Here is a 13,070-nt window from a genome sequence, read left to right on the forward strand (position 1 = left end):
CTTTCCTGATAGTTATACCCTCGCATTTCTGGTATCGAGGATATTTACTGGGGCAAGGAGGACCACCAAAGATCGGCGGAGTGTGGGAGAGGCCTTGGGCTATGGCGCTGTGAAGGACTTGTATTTTGTGGAGGCATTCGAGAAGTTGGGATCGAGTGGTTAAAGGCACGGACTAGGGTTTAGGCCATGGTGGGCAAGAGGTGGGACAAAGCAAGCAGTGTTGTGGAGATGGAAAAAAGTGGTCTTGGTAATGGAATTGATGGGCGGGAGGAAGTTCTGCTCGAGGTCAAGGGGTACGTGGAAGTTCTGGACCTCCTGACTACGCTTGAGATGGCATCTGGGAGAGACATTGATGGGATCTGTAAAGTCTGTGGGTTGTTTAGTTAATTAATACACAGACTCCAAGAGTAACTTAAAACAGGACTTTACTATTCGAAGGTCAGGGCGAATCTGCCCAATAACTCCTGGCACAACACTTATATACTGGTGTGGTCACCGTCGGTATTACCGTATACAGAAGCCAAACAAAGTAGTGCCACACCTAAAATAGTTCTCTTAAAGGTGAACGGTTACATACAATAGTTCTCTTAAAGGTAGACGGGTACATACACTACAGGATCAGTGCTGTTCCAAGTTTAAACTGAGGGAGGAAAGTTGTGTTTGTTTAATTGTGTAAGTGTTTCCCGACAGTAAAAGTAAACAGCAGTAACCATGTTGTCTGGGCTTATTTCCTCAGCCACTTACAATGTACACAAGGGAGCTGTTGTGACGTCGACAAGTCAGTGATGCCTCTCTGACTTCCTCCTCCTCTTGAAACCGAGCGAAAGTTGGGTACAACCAGGGTAAGTAGCTGTACTCTGAAGCTCTACCGTCTTCCCTGTCAATTTTTGATAGCTGTCTTGTGGTGAAGGAAGGTGAAGGAGCACACAGTGTAGAGCTACACAAATTTGTAACGCCAGGCATCTGTTCTACACAGTAACATTGTCTTCTCTCTGCTGTTCACTAGTTGTTTCACAAAGCTGTATTAACTAATTCAATCCTGGTGTAGAACAGGCTACATATCGGGTAGTGAGCAATGAGATTCTATGGTCCAATAATTTACTGGTACGAACAGAAACTCTATACTGATTTAAGGCTTTTCTCTCGCTACTGTACTGTAATTCCATCTGCACAGTTGAGCTAGGCTTCCTGTTTGAAACAATGTTCTTCGATAAATAATGTTAAGTGTTTTGTTGACCTAAAATTGTTTCCTCATCATTGTAATTGCTCAGTATAACTATGTGTGTGTGACCTCATGGCGTTACAAGTATGTAGGGCAAGAATTAATGCTTGGCTGAAATAAACACTTGCACACTAATACTTAGACATGAATGAATCAAAAGTAGTTTGATTCAGTCAGTAAGTATCGAGGAAAAAGAAGTTAGCAGCAAAAAACTGAGCAAACAAATTGCTCAATTTCTTTGCCAAAGCTAACTATCTGAAACTGCCGAGTATCAAAGCCGACACACTTGGATGTAGTTTAAATTATTGAAACGAAATCAGAAAGTGTCTGAAATACAGAGCGAAATATTCAGCGTTTGTAGAGGGATAACAGGTTAGTATTTCAGGTGTGCTCCTTTCTGCAGTGCTGAAGAACAACTCTGCATTCTCTGAAATTATTGCACTGGGTTTTGTTGCCTGTGTTTTTTTTGCTGATGCTGTTGTTCCTCCCAATTAGTGACAGCCCATATCAGTCACGGCAAGCCCCTTCCCTCCTCCCCAAGCCCCCTTCCCTCCTCCCCAAGCCCCCTTCCCTCCTCCCCAAGCCCCCTTCCCTCCTCCTCAAGCCCCCTTCCCATCTCCTCTTGGCTACACTGTGCTGAAGCTCTGGTGACCCATCTTGCTACCCTTGCTCGTTCCCTTCAGCATCACACTCCCAGTTTGCTCCCCGCTTCCTTCCCCACCTGCCAGTTTTCTCCTCTGTGGCTGTGTACCTGTTCCCTCTCCTGCTTGCCCACTCTCCCTGTTCGTCAGCTGATTTGCGCGTTGCCAGCCTGAGTAATTCCTGGCCTGCAGGCCCCAAGCTCATGCCCGTCCTCCTGGGAGCATTTCGAATCAGACTGAAGCCAATAGTCTGTCCCACTGCTGCCCTGGCTCAGATTCTCTGACTCAAATCAGACCAGGGACCAAATCTAGGACAGTGCTGGCATGTATTACTTGGCTTGTTCTGATCAATGTTCCTTTTGATGGAAGCTTACTTTTCAAAATGTCACTGTGGTTTACTTTGAGACATCGCTTAGGACAAACTCGTTATTGAGGATATAAGTAATGGTAGTAGCCATCTTAAAATGCACGGGGCAGTACAAGGGTTTGCCTTGTACGTTCCTCACGTACAACATATCTCAGATGAAGATGTTTGCAAAATCACTCCAGTGATGCTCGGGGTTTTGTGTAGAATAGCAGTATTTCCTAAACGAGAGAGTTTTTATTTCAGTTATTTAGCTGTTCTTTTTCAAAGCTGCAGAGGAAATATGTATGACTGTTTTTTACAGATCTTATCTACGTGCTGAATATGTGGTTTGATTGTGACTCTGTGCATCTTACCAAGCAGTAGCTGGTTGGTAAGTTGACAACAAGAGGATGATGTATGATGGTGCTGCATAAAGGAAGTTAGAAATTATAGCAACGCAAGGTTTAAAAATGTCTTAAGCTGTATAATGGAGAGAGATCCTGTTAAATTCTACATACTTTTGCAAAGGAAGTAATTCTCGTTATACTTTTAGCTTTTCTATCGAGACAGAAACCACGTTTTCTTTATAAAAAAAAAAAAAAAAATTGTATTCAATATGAACAAAATCTATTACAGGAAACTTTGTGCTATCTGGCACCGACGGGACCGAGCTGTTGCCGTCCCATCAAAACTGCCGGACAAACCAGTGCAAATGTTAAAACATACGGAGCTTTTGAGCTCCGTATCTAGCAACAAACCCTGTTGCTTAGCAACAGCTTCTAAACAGTCGGCTGTAGCTTGCAAGCGTCTCTGTAGCTAAGCAACAGCTTTAGCTAGACCTTGCAGAGCCTGACTGGTGAAAAAAAAAGCAACAAAAAGAAAAAAAACTTACTGAACCGACTCCTGAATTTTGCCGGTGGATCGAGCATTCCGGACAGTTAACCTCCGGATAAACCAAAGTTTCCTGTACCTGCATCATGTGGAGAATGTGGTGTTCGAAATGCTCCACTTCTGCTCATATTTGCAGGTAATCCTTAAACAATTGTGAATCTCATTTGTAGTACTTTATATGATTTAACAAAATCCTGTAGTAGAATTTTAAAAGGTTTATTGGCCCTGAAATTAGGATCGGGGGCTTGCCGCGCGTGCAAGCCCCCGATCTGCACTCACCCGGCGCGCTGACATCTGAAGCCCGGGCCTGATTGCATTTCCTGTCCCTGGCCCGGTTCAGATGTCAGCGCGCTGTGCTTACCTGATCCAGCGGCGTAGTTAGTGCGATGTGCTGGCTGGGATCAGGTGAGCACTGTACAACCAATCAGGGGAGGGGAAGGTTCATTCATGAGTTTGAGAGTAATAGCTGTCAAACTCATGAAAACTACGGGGGCCCAAAACACTATTTAAACTTTAAATAAAAATTTAAAAAACATCCCAATCATTAAATTAAGTATAAATAAGTTAAAAAAAATAATTTAAACAATTTTTTTTGAAAAAATAAATTTTTAATAAAAAGGGTCTAAAACTAAACTTACCTTATTGTAGATTCTTTAAAATAATAAACCTGTGGAAAAAAATTCTAAATTGCACTAAAACACCACTTACCTGTAAAAATAAATACTTACGTGTGCTTTTTACAAGCGTGAAGACCGGAGGCCTTTACACATGCGCAAATCCCCCAAAACAGAGGAAATCCAAGATGCACGCGCTGCCCTCTACAGCGCACGCGCTAGCCTCTTCACCTCTTGGGTTAGAGGAGAGGAAATGCCAGTTTTCAGCGCATGCGCTGTGCATGCTGAAAACCGGCATTTCCTCCGGCCAGACGCGTGAGTACCCCTTCCGTACTCATGCGTTTGGGGAGGAATTACTGCCCCATTATAACACAGCTTGGGAAGGGATAATTTATATTCTTGAGGGATGTGGCTGCCAAACTTCAGGACTGCTACTGCTGTAATTGTTCATGTACCAAAGGAAGCTTCCAGCAGCAAATAATGCACAGAAATCCCACAGAAATCTTTGTATTGACAGCACCTTCAAACAAAAGTTCTGACGTAGCAGAGTTTATATGGAGTTTACAATAGAGCAAACTACAGGTAAATGCACACCTACTGGCTTATTATTCAATAGCAACTGGCACCCACAAATAGTGTAATATTTCTTTGAAGTTTTTTCCATAAAAACATTTTAAACTATTTGGCAAAATGTGCATGCAAAGTAAACAAAATAGGAAAATGGGATCAGGAGTAGGCCATTCGGCCCCTTGAGTCTGTTCCACCATTCAGTTAGATAATGGCTGATCTGTACCTCAACTCCATTTACCTACCTTAGCTCCAAGTCCCTTGATACTCTTACCTAAAAAAAATGACATAGAATATACGGCACAGAAACAGGCCATTCGGCCCAACCAGACCATGCCGGCAAAATCTGTCAATCTCAGTCTTGAAAGTTTAAATTGACCCCTGGCATCCACAGCCTTTTGGGGGAGAGTGACTTCTGCTACCCTTTGTATGGAAAAAGTGCTTCCTGATTTCACTCCCGAACAGCCCAGCTCTAATTTTAAGATTGTGCCCCTTGTTCTGGATTCTCCCACCAGAGGAAATAGTTTCTTTGTATCTACCCTATCGAATCCTTTTGTCATTTTAATAGAGAATAGAGGTCAGGAGGGGAAGACAAAGGAAGAATTCTTAATATGTGAGTGAGAGTGAGGAAGGTGGCTAGATTTATTCATGTCCTTTATGCTATTCAGGGACATGGTATGGAATGCAGATTAGATTACAATTAAAATATAATACATGAGAAGTAATTACATTGAAACTGCAAAATAAGCTCTTGTGTAGGAAATGATTAAGGTGAAGAGGACAGTGCTGCAACTTTAATCTAAAGTTACATGTTCCCCTGCAATTTTTAATGACGTGCACACGTAAAGCAAACCTGTCTCCAAACTGCTGGTGGCTGAGCTTAAACAATGGCGAAGAGGCTGACTGTACTTCCATATTAAAGCAATGAATTACGGATTTGTTTGACTAGTTACTGGAGCTGTGGCAGAGGGAGAGAGAGAAAACCCAGCGCTTTACTCGGCTTCATGGCACTGCTCACTGTCTGGATCTACTGCCACCCACTCAACGCAGCCAATGCATCCCCATCAACAGCTCCTCCAACCCTGTGTATTCACCTCCGCAGTTCCCAAAGGCTCCATCCTCGGCTTGTCTTATCTACATGGCTACTCATTGATGTGATTCAGAGGTACGGTCAGCTTCATGTGTATGCTGATGAGAACCAGCTCCAGCTCTCCACCAATCTCTTCGCCCCGCCCCCCGCCCCACCCCAGAACCACACTGTGCTGTCGGTCTGTTTGTCTGACAGTGAAGCGGTGTGAGGAACATTGGGAAGCCTGAACCCTCCATTTTCAGCCCCACCGAATACTCCACTTCCTTGCTACTGACTCCATTACCCTCGCTGGCTGCTCACTCAGGCTTAATCAGACTGCACAAACATGACGACCTATCTGACCCATAGCTAAGCTTCCAAACTTGATGTCCTATCCTGCACCAATTCAATTCAATTCAATTTTATTTGTCATATATGCAGCAACCGTGTGTACTGCACAATGGAATGTTGATTTTTACGAGTCCTCCCAACATTGAAATAAATATGGCGTAGCAATGATAAAATACTAATAGAAATACAGTAATAATAAATAAAACAACAGTAATAAATAATAAATTATTCGTTCATGAGTCTTATGGCCTGGGGGTAGAAGCTGTTTCGAAACCTGCTGGTACGAGACCGTATGCTTCGGTATCTCTTATCAGACGGGAGCAGGGCGAAGAGGTTGTGGCTTGGGTGGCTCGCGTCTTTGATGATTCTCAGGGCCTTCCCCCGGCACCTCTTGGGGTAGATATCCTGGACAGCAGGTAGTTTAATTCCTATAGTATGTTGTGCAGCTTTCACCACCACCTGTAGAGCCTTGCGGTCTGTGGCGGTGCAGTTGCCATACCAGGTAGTGATGCAACCGGACAGGATACTCTCGATGGTGCACCGGTAGAAGTTGGTGAGAATCTGGGGGGCCATTCCTTATTTCTTCAGTCTCCTGAGGAAGAACAGGCGTTGGCATGCATTTTTGGTTACGACGTCGATGTGATGGGACCACATTAAGTCCTCCGTAATGAATACACCCAGGAATTTGAAGCTGCTGACCCCTCTCCACCTCAGTCCCTTCGATGTAGATTGGGGCGTGTCCCTCCCCCTGCCGCTTCCTGTAGTCCACGATCATCTCCTTTGTTTTGCTGATGTTGAGGGAGAGGTTGTTGTACTTGCACCATTCTGCTAGAGCTCTTACCTCCTCCCTGTAGCCTGTCTTGTCGCCATCTGTGATCAGGCCTACAGCGGTAGTGTCATCCCGCTCACCTGTGAAGTCGCCACATTGCCTGCTTTCGGTCCTCTCTCCTTCCCCACCCTGCCACAGCAGAAACCCTTATCCACGCTTCTATCGCCTCCAGACTCTATTTTGCCAATGGCCACTGCCTGAATTCCACCCTCCCAGAACTTCTAATTCCAAAAGGGTGGATGTGTATTGCTGGTGAGAGGCCAGTGAATGAGATCTCATATCGTTCGGCTCTATTGTAAGATACAATCATTTCTTTTAATATGGTGTGTTCACGTTGGGCCTAGACATGAATCAAATCAGTAAAGTTCTGGTGATTTTTAATGATACTATCTAGTTTAAGAACACTGCAAATTAGTCACTGCCTTCAAAAATCCAAATCTCTATTAACTGCAAAATCTGGAGGAAGATAACCCTCTGTTTTATTTTCCATCAAATGCTGTAATTTCTTTACCTCGAAAGTAACCGTTTGGCACTTTGTCATGTTGCCCCGTATAGCTATTTGAACACTGCTAAGCATGACCCATAGTTCATGTGATAAAAATGCTAACTTCCGGGAAGTTATGTCATCACTTCCTGTGAACTATGAACTATGAACTGTGTACATACCTCACTTCCTGTAAATGTCACTTCCTGTTGGACTGGTATAAATACTGGTCTGTTCAGTATTGTAAGAGGCTTCTACCAGAGGCATGGTAAAGACCTCTCTTGTATATAGTGTGTTTATAAGTTACTTAAAGCTTACTTTAAAGTTACTTGATGGTCAGTCTCCTTTTCTTACATCAATTTAAGTAACTTAGTATTTACACTGACAAATACTAGACCTTCAGACAAACTCGGAAGTTAAGGATCCAGGGAACCACCCATCATGGATAAAATCCTTAGACCTATTCGTCTGGACTTGGACCCGAATACACCAGCAGCTGGCAGGGTATGGAAGCATTGGTATCGTACTTTTGAGAATTTTCTGGATGAATGTAAAGTGGATGCTCCTGCTAAATTGAAGATACTTGTCAATTATGTGACCCCAAAAGTGTTCGAATATGTTGATGAATGGGATAATTACGAAGAGGTGATTCGGGCACTTAAGAAACTGTATGCGAAGACCCCAAATGAGGTCTATGCTAGACATCTACTGGCCACAGCCCGACAAGGGCCAGGGGAATCAATTGACGAATTCCTGCAAGAACTTCGCAGGCTCAGCGTAGATTGTAACTTTCAGGCAGCCTCAGCTGAGCTGTACCGCCAAGAAATGATTCGTGATGCTTTCATCTGCGGGATTGCCTCTCCATTTATACGCCAGCGTCTACTAGAAAGTAAAACACTTGAGCTACAAAAAGCTTTTGACCTAGCTTGTTCACTGGATTTGGCAAAGAGAAATGCAGACCTCTATCAGCTGCCCAGATCTCGATCTGCTGCTGTAGCTGCAACCAGACAATTCAAGCGGTCTCAGGTGAACCCTATCATGGGGGAATCTAATTCTGATGAAGAAGAGGAGGACGACCCCACTTTAGCAGCCTCTTGGCAATCTAGGAAGGAATGCTTTTTTTGTGGAGATGCTTTTCACCCTAGGAAAACCTGCCCTGCTCGCAATGCAATCTGCAGTTATTGCGGGAAAAAAGGACACTTTGCTAAAGTTTGCCTATCAAGGGCCTCTACGAGGGCCAATCCAGCTAAGGCCTACCGAGCTGCCCCAATTAGGGCCTATCAAGATGCTCCAGCTAGGACCTATCAAGCTTCCTCTCGAGCTCTCTCCCGAAGAAGCACACCGAGAGTTTTAGCCACTCTCTGTGCAACGACACCAATTACAGCTGCTTGCCCACAGAACCTGTCTCAGGCAGCCACAAAAATTTCAATTAAAGGGCATACCTTAGATGCCTTAATTGACTCAGGAAGTACTGATAGTTTCATTAAGGAACAGATTGTTGCGAAATTGAAACTACATGTCTTCCCATCGGACCAGGCAATTGCGATGGCCCAGTCATCACTTAATACCAGAATCTCTGGCTTTTGTGTTGTTGATATGACACTTCATGGTCGTATGTATCCCTCCACCCGACTTTCAGTGCTCAAAGACTTATGTAGTGATCTCCTCTTAGGGCTGGACTTCCAAAAACAGCATAAGAAACTCACCATTGAGTTTGGTGGATCCAAACCCGGACTTACTATTTCTAATATACCATCTAAATTACCATTTTGTGCATTATCAGCAGCTTCACTTGATGAACCCTCATTATTTGCCAGTATTCCGCCTCAATGCCAACCGATAATAACGAAATCGCGGCGCTTTAATCAGGGAGACCAATCTTTTATTGCGGCTGAAATCTCTCGACTTCTAGCAGAGGATATCATTGAACCATGTTCGTCGCCCTGGCGGGCTCAAGTCGTCATTGTCAAGAACCCTCTAAAACCTCACAAACAGCGACTATGCATCGATTATTCGCAAACCATCAATCAATATACCGACTTGGACGCCTACCCATTGCCACGCATTGATGATATGGTTAATAAACTGGCCGAATACAAAGTGTTCTCAACTTACGATTTAAAAAGTGCCTATCATCAGTTACCCTTGAAGGTCTCAGATAAGCAGTACACAGCCTTTGAGGCTAATGGACGGCTGTACCAATTTCGTCGCCTCCCATTCGGGGTTACTAATGGAGTGGCTGTCTTTCAACGGGCAATGGATGGCCTGGTTAAGCAGGAAAACCTAAGGGACACTTTTCCCTATCTTGATAACATTACCATTGCAGGTCACGATCAACAGGAACACGACTCCAACCTCCAAAAATTTCGGGATGCCCTCCATCGCCGTAATTTGACCCTGAATGAATCCAAATCTGTTGAGTCGCAACCGACCATCAACATCCTTGGCTACTGCGTAGGCAATGGTATCATTAAGCCAGACCCAGAAAGACTTCGCCCGCTCCAAGAGCTCCCGTCACCTAAGAATCCGGCTTCTTTACGTCGGGCTCTCGGTCTGTTTGCATACTACGCTAAATGGATTCCTCATTTTTCGGACAAAATCCAACCCTTGCTGCATGCTAGATCATTTCCACTGGGAACAGCAGCTGTTGCAGCCTTTAACCTTCTCAAAAAACAGTTGGAGAAAGCGGCTCTTCACTCCATCGATGAGAATCTCCCTTTCGTGGTTGAATGTGATGCCTCGGAGGTGGCGATCTCGGCTACTCTGAATCAGGAAGGTCGTCCTGTAGCATTTATGTCCAGGACCTTACAAGGTGCCGAGCTACATTATCCTCCGGTTGAGAAAGAAGCCACAGCCATCATAGAGGCAGTACGGAAGTGGAACCATTTTCTAGCTCGCCAGCACTTTACATTGATCACGGACCAACGATCAGTCGCCTTCATGCTCGATAATCGAAAACGAACCAAAATTAAGAATAATAAAATACAACTTTGGAGGATGGAACTGGCCTCTTTTGGTTATACCATTCTCTATCGGCCTGGCAAGGAGAATGTGGCCCCGGACACCCTCACACGGGCATTCTGCTCCACTATGTCATCCTCCACTCTCATGGATGTCCACAATGGTTTGTGTCATCCTGGCGTTACGCGCATGCTACATTTCGTACGATCACGGAATCTCCCTTTTTCCACTGGAGATGTAAAGAAAATATGCTCAGAATGCCGGCTTTGTGCGGAATTAAAACCTCAGTTCTTCCGCCCCTCAGATGGTATACTCATACATGCAACCCAACCGATGCAACGACTTAGCATCGATTTTAAGGGCCCAGTGCCCTCTTCAACTCGGAACACATATTTGCTCACCATGATCGACGAATATTCACGTTTTCCGTTTGCCTTCCCCTGCTCCAATATGCTGGCGTCCACAGTAATCTGCTGCCTTGAGCAGGTATTTTCTCTCTGTGGCATGCCGGCTTATATTCACTCAGACCGGGGTCCATCCTTTATGTCAAGGGAACTCAAGGACTACCTCTCAGAACGGGGAATTGCTGCAAGCAAAACAACACCATACCATCCCATCGGAAATGGGCAGGTAGAGAGGTATAACGGTATCATCTGGAATTCCGTACGTCTCGCTTTAAGATCTCGGGGCCTACCAGACCAGCAATGGGAAACAGTGCTTCCGGATGCATTGCACTCTATACGGTCCCTGCTTTCTACAGCCACAAATACTACACCTCATGAGCGGTTCTTTGGATTCCAGCGTCGCTCATCTCATGGAACATCACTCCCGTCATGGCTAACTACTCCTGGACCTGTATTACTCCGAAGATACGTTCGGACGTCTAAAAATGACCCTCTTGTAGACGAGGTCGAACTAACCGATGCCAACCCCACCTATGCAAACATACGATATTCCGACGGCCGAGAATCTACCGTATCATTACGGGATCTGGCTCCCTGCCCACCAGGACCTAGTGGGACATCGGGTGATGGCATTTCACCAGGAAACTCTTGGGACCTATCGGGTACCCCTCTCCAGGATCCTGATCGGACACCAACTAGCTTGGTGCCGGCAGAACCCCGTGCTCAAGGTTGCGACCCTCCCAGTACCGTGCATGAAAGTACTGATCCGCCACAGACCAGCTCTGCACCTCCCTCTGAACAGAGGCAGTCCGACTTTGAACCTATTGGGGCTCGCACTCGAAGCCATGATCTCCCCGACCCTTCACAGGGCAATCCAGGCCACACAGACTCTGACCAATGGCCAACCGCATGTAAGCGGACCAGCGACCCTCTACGACGGGAATCCAAACGGGTACGACTCTTCCTTGTTCGGCGGCTGCGGACCAAAAGGTAGACCACAGCCTCCTAATCCTGCAGGAGGGAAGAATGTGATAAAAATGCTAACTTCCGGGAAGTTATGTCATCACTTCCTGTGAACTATGAACTATGAACTGTGTACATACCTCACTTCCTGTAAATGTCACTTCCTGTTGGACTGGTATAAATACTGGTCTGTTCAGTATTGTAAGAGGCTTCTACCAGAGGCATGGTAAAGACCTCTCTTGTATATAGTGTGTTTATAAGTTACTTAAAGCTTACTTTAAAGTTACTTGATGGTCAGTCTCCTTTTCTTACATCAGTTCAGATTTGTAAATGATGTAATATATTTCAGATTCATATAGAATTTTAAAAAATACCTACGGTATTTTCCATCTCTAAGGAACCATTTGAACAGGCTGAGTGGCGGAAATGTTGTTTATTATTCTACACTGAGAACTGTCTGCGTGGTCCCCACTACTACAGCCTTTAAATAAAACTGTATTGTGTGTGAAGATAAAGTTCAGCCCAGTTCTTGTTCTTGTGTTTATAAGCCATAGCAAACCATAAAGCAGCTTCAAACCTATCCCGAGGTCAGATGAAGTCCAATATATTTATGTCAACTTGATGTATCACTTTTAAAATCCTATTCCATAATGAGCACATTGAGTTAAGCCAGCCCTTCATGTGTCAGTAAAACTGATGATTTGTTCTGGGGTTTTTAAGCAAAAAAAATGTACGTTGTTGTTCATCCAGTGACAATGAACCTTGATTAAAAAGGCATCATCAAAATTGAAAGAAAGGCAAACTTGCATTTATATAACGCCTTTCACAACCACCAGACGTTCTTTACAGCCAATGAAGTACCTTTTTGAAGTGTAGTCACTGTTGTAATGTAGGAAAAGTGGCAGCCAATTTGCGCACAGCAAGCTCCCGCAAACAGCAATGTGATAATGACCAGATTATCTGTTTTTTGTGATGTTGATTGAGGGATAAATATTGGCCAGGACACCGGGGAGAACTCCCCTGCAAAATAGTGTCCTGGGATCTTTTACATCCACCTGAGGGGGCAGATGGGGCCTCAGTTTAACGTCTCGTCCGAAAGACGGCACCTCCGACAGTGCAGCATTTCCTCAGTACTGCACTGGAGTGTCAGCCTAGATTTTTGTACTCGACTCTCTGGAGTGGGACTTGAACCCACAACCCCCTGACTGAGGCGAGGGTGCTGCCCACTGAGCCACGGCTGATACTCTAAAAGCATTGTCATCAGATCTAATGACTCCGATACATTTTTCTTAATGTGCAAATTGGTTTCATCGCATCACATTTACAAAAATAAGTTTAATAATTTGTTATTGTCTCCCTCCCCCTTTCTCTTCCCTCCCCCCCCCGCCCCCCGCCGGCTCTGCGGCTAGCAGCTATCCTCCAGAAGTGCTCGATCAGTGTCTTGAGTTAGCCAGTTAGTGTTTGAGAGAGCAGCTTGACTTAACTCTTCATCTTCCAAAGTAGAAGTGCCTGGCCTCTGCTCACCGCCTTCCACCTCACTGCAACTACTGCTCCTGGCATGCAGATCCAACTGCTGTTTGCTATACTAGGGTTGTTGGAGATTGTATATAAGGCTATTGAAAATCTCAAATGTGTCCATTAAAACCATCTCTAGATCTTCCCTGCTCCTAGGATTAAATTCAGGAACATCTTTTATCATTTACGCTTCTGGCTGCCACTAAACTACAT

At 44.8% G+C, this 13,070-nt stretch overlaps 1 protein-coding gene across 1 annotated transcript in view; it reads left to right on the top strand.

The window, feature by feature from the left end:
• pitpnm2 (phosphatidylinositol transfer protein, membrane-associated 2) overlaps window positions 1-13,070 on the top strand; it is a 395,812-nt gene that overhangs the window by 81,239 nt on the left and 301,503 nt on the right. Inside the window, exon 2 of the mRNA XM_086011868.1 lies at window positions 737-842. The gene's annotated coding sequence lies outside the window, so the exon portion shown is untranslated. The remainder of the gene's footprint in view (window positions 1-736; window positions 843-13,070) is intronic.

The sequence above is a fragment of the Somniosus microcephalus genome, chromosome 19, assembly GCF_052327205.1.
Source record: "Somniosus microcephalus isolate GS21.2 chromosome 19, FLI_Smic_1.0, whole genome shotgun sequence".
In the NCBI taxonomy this organism is placed as follows: Eukaryota; Metazoa; Chordata; class Chondrichthyes; order Squaliformes; family Somniosidae; genus Somniosus; species Somniosus microcephalus.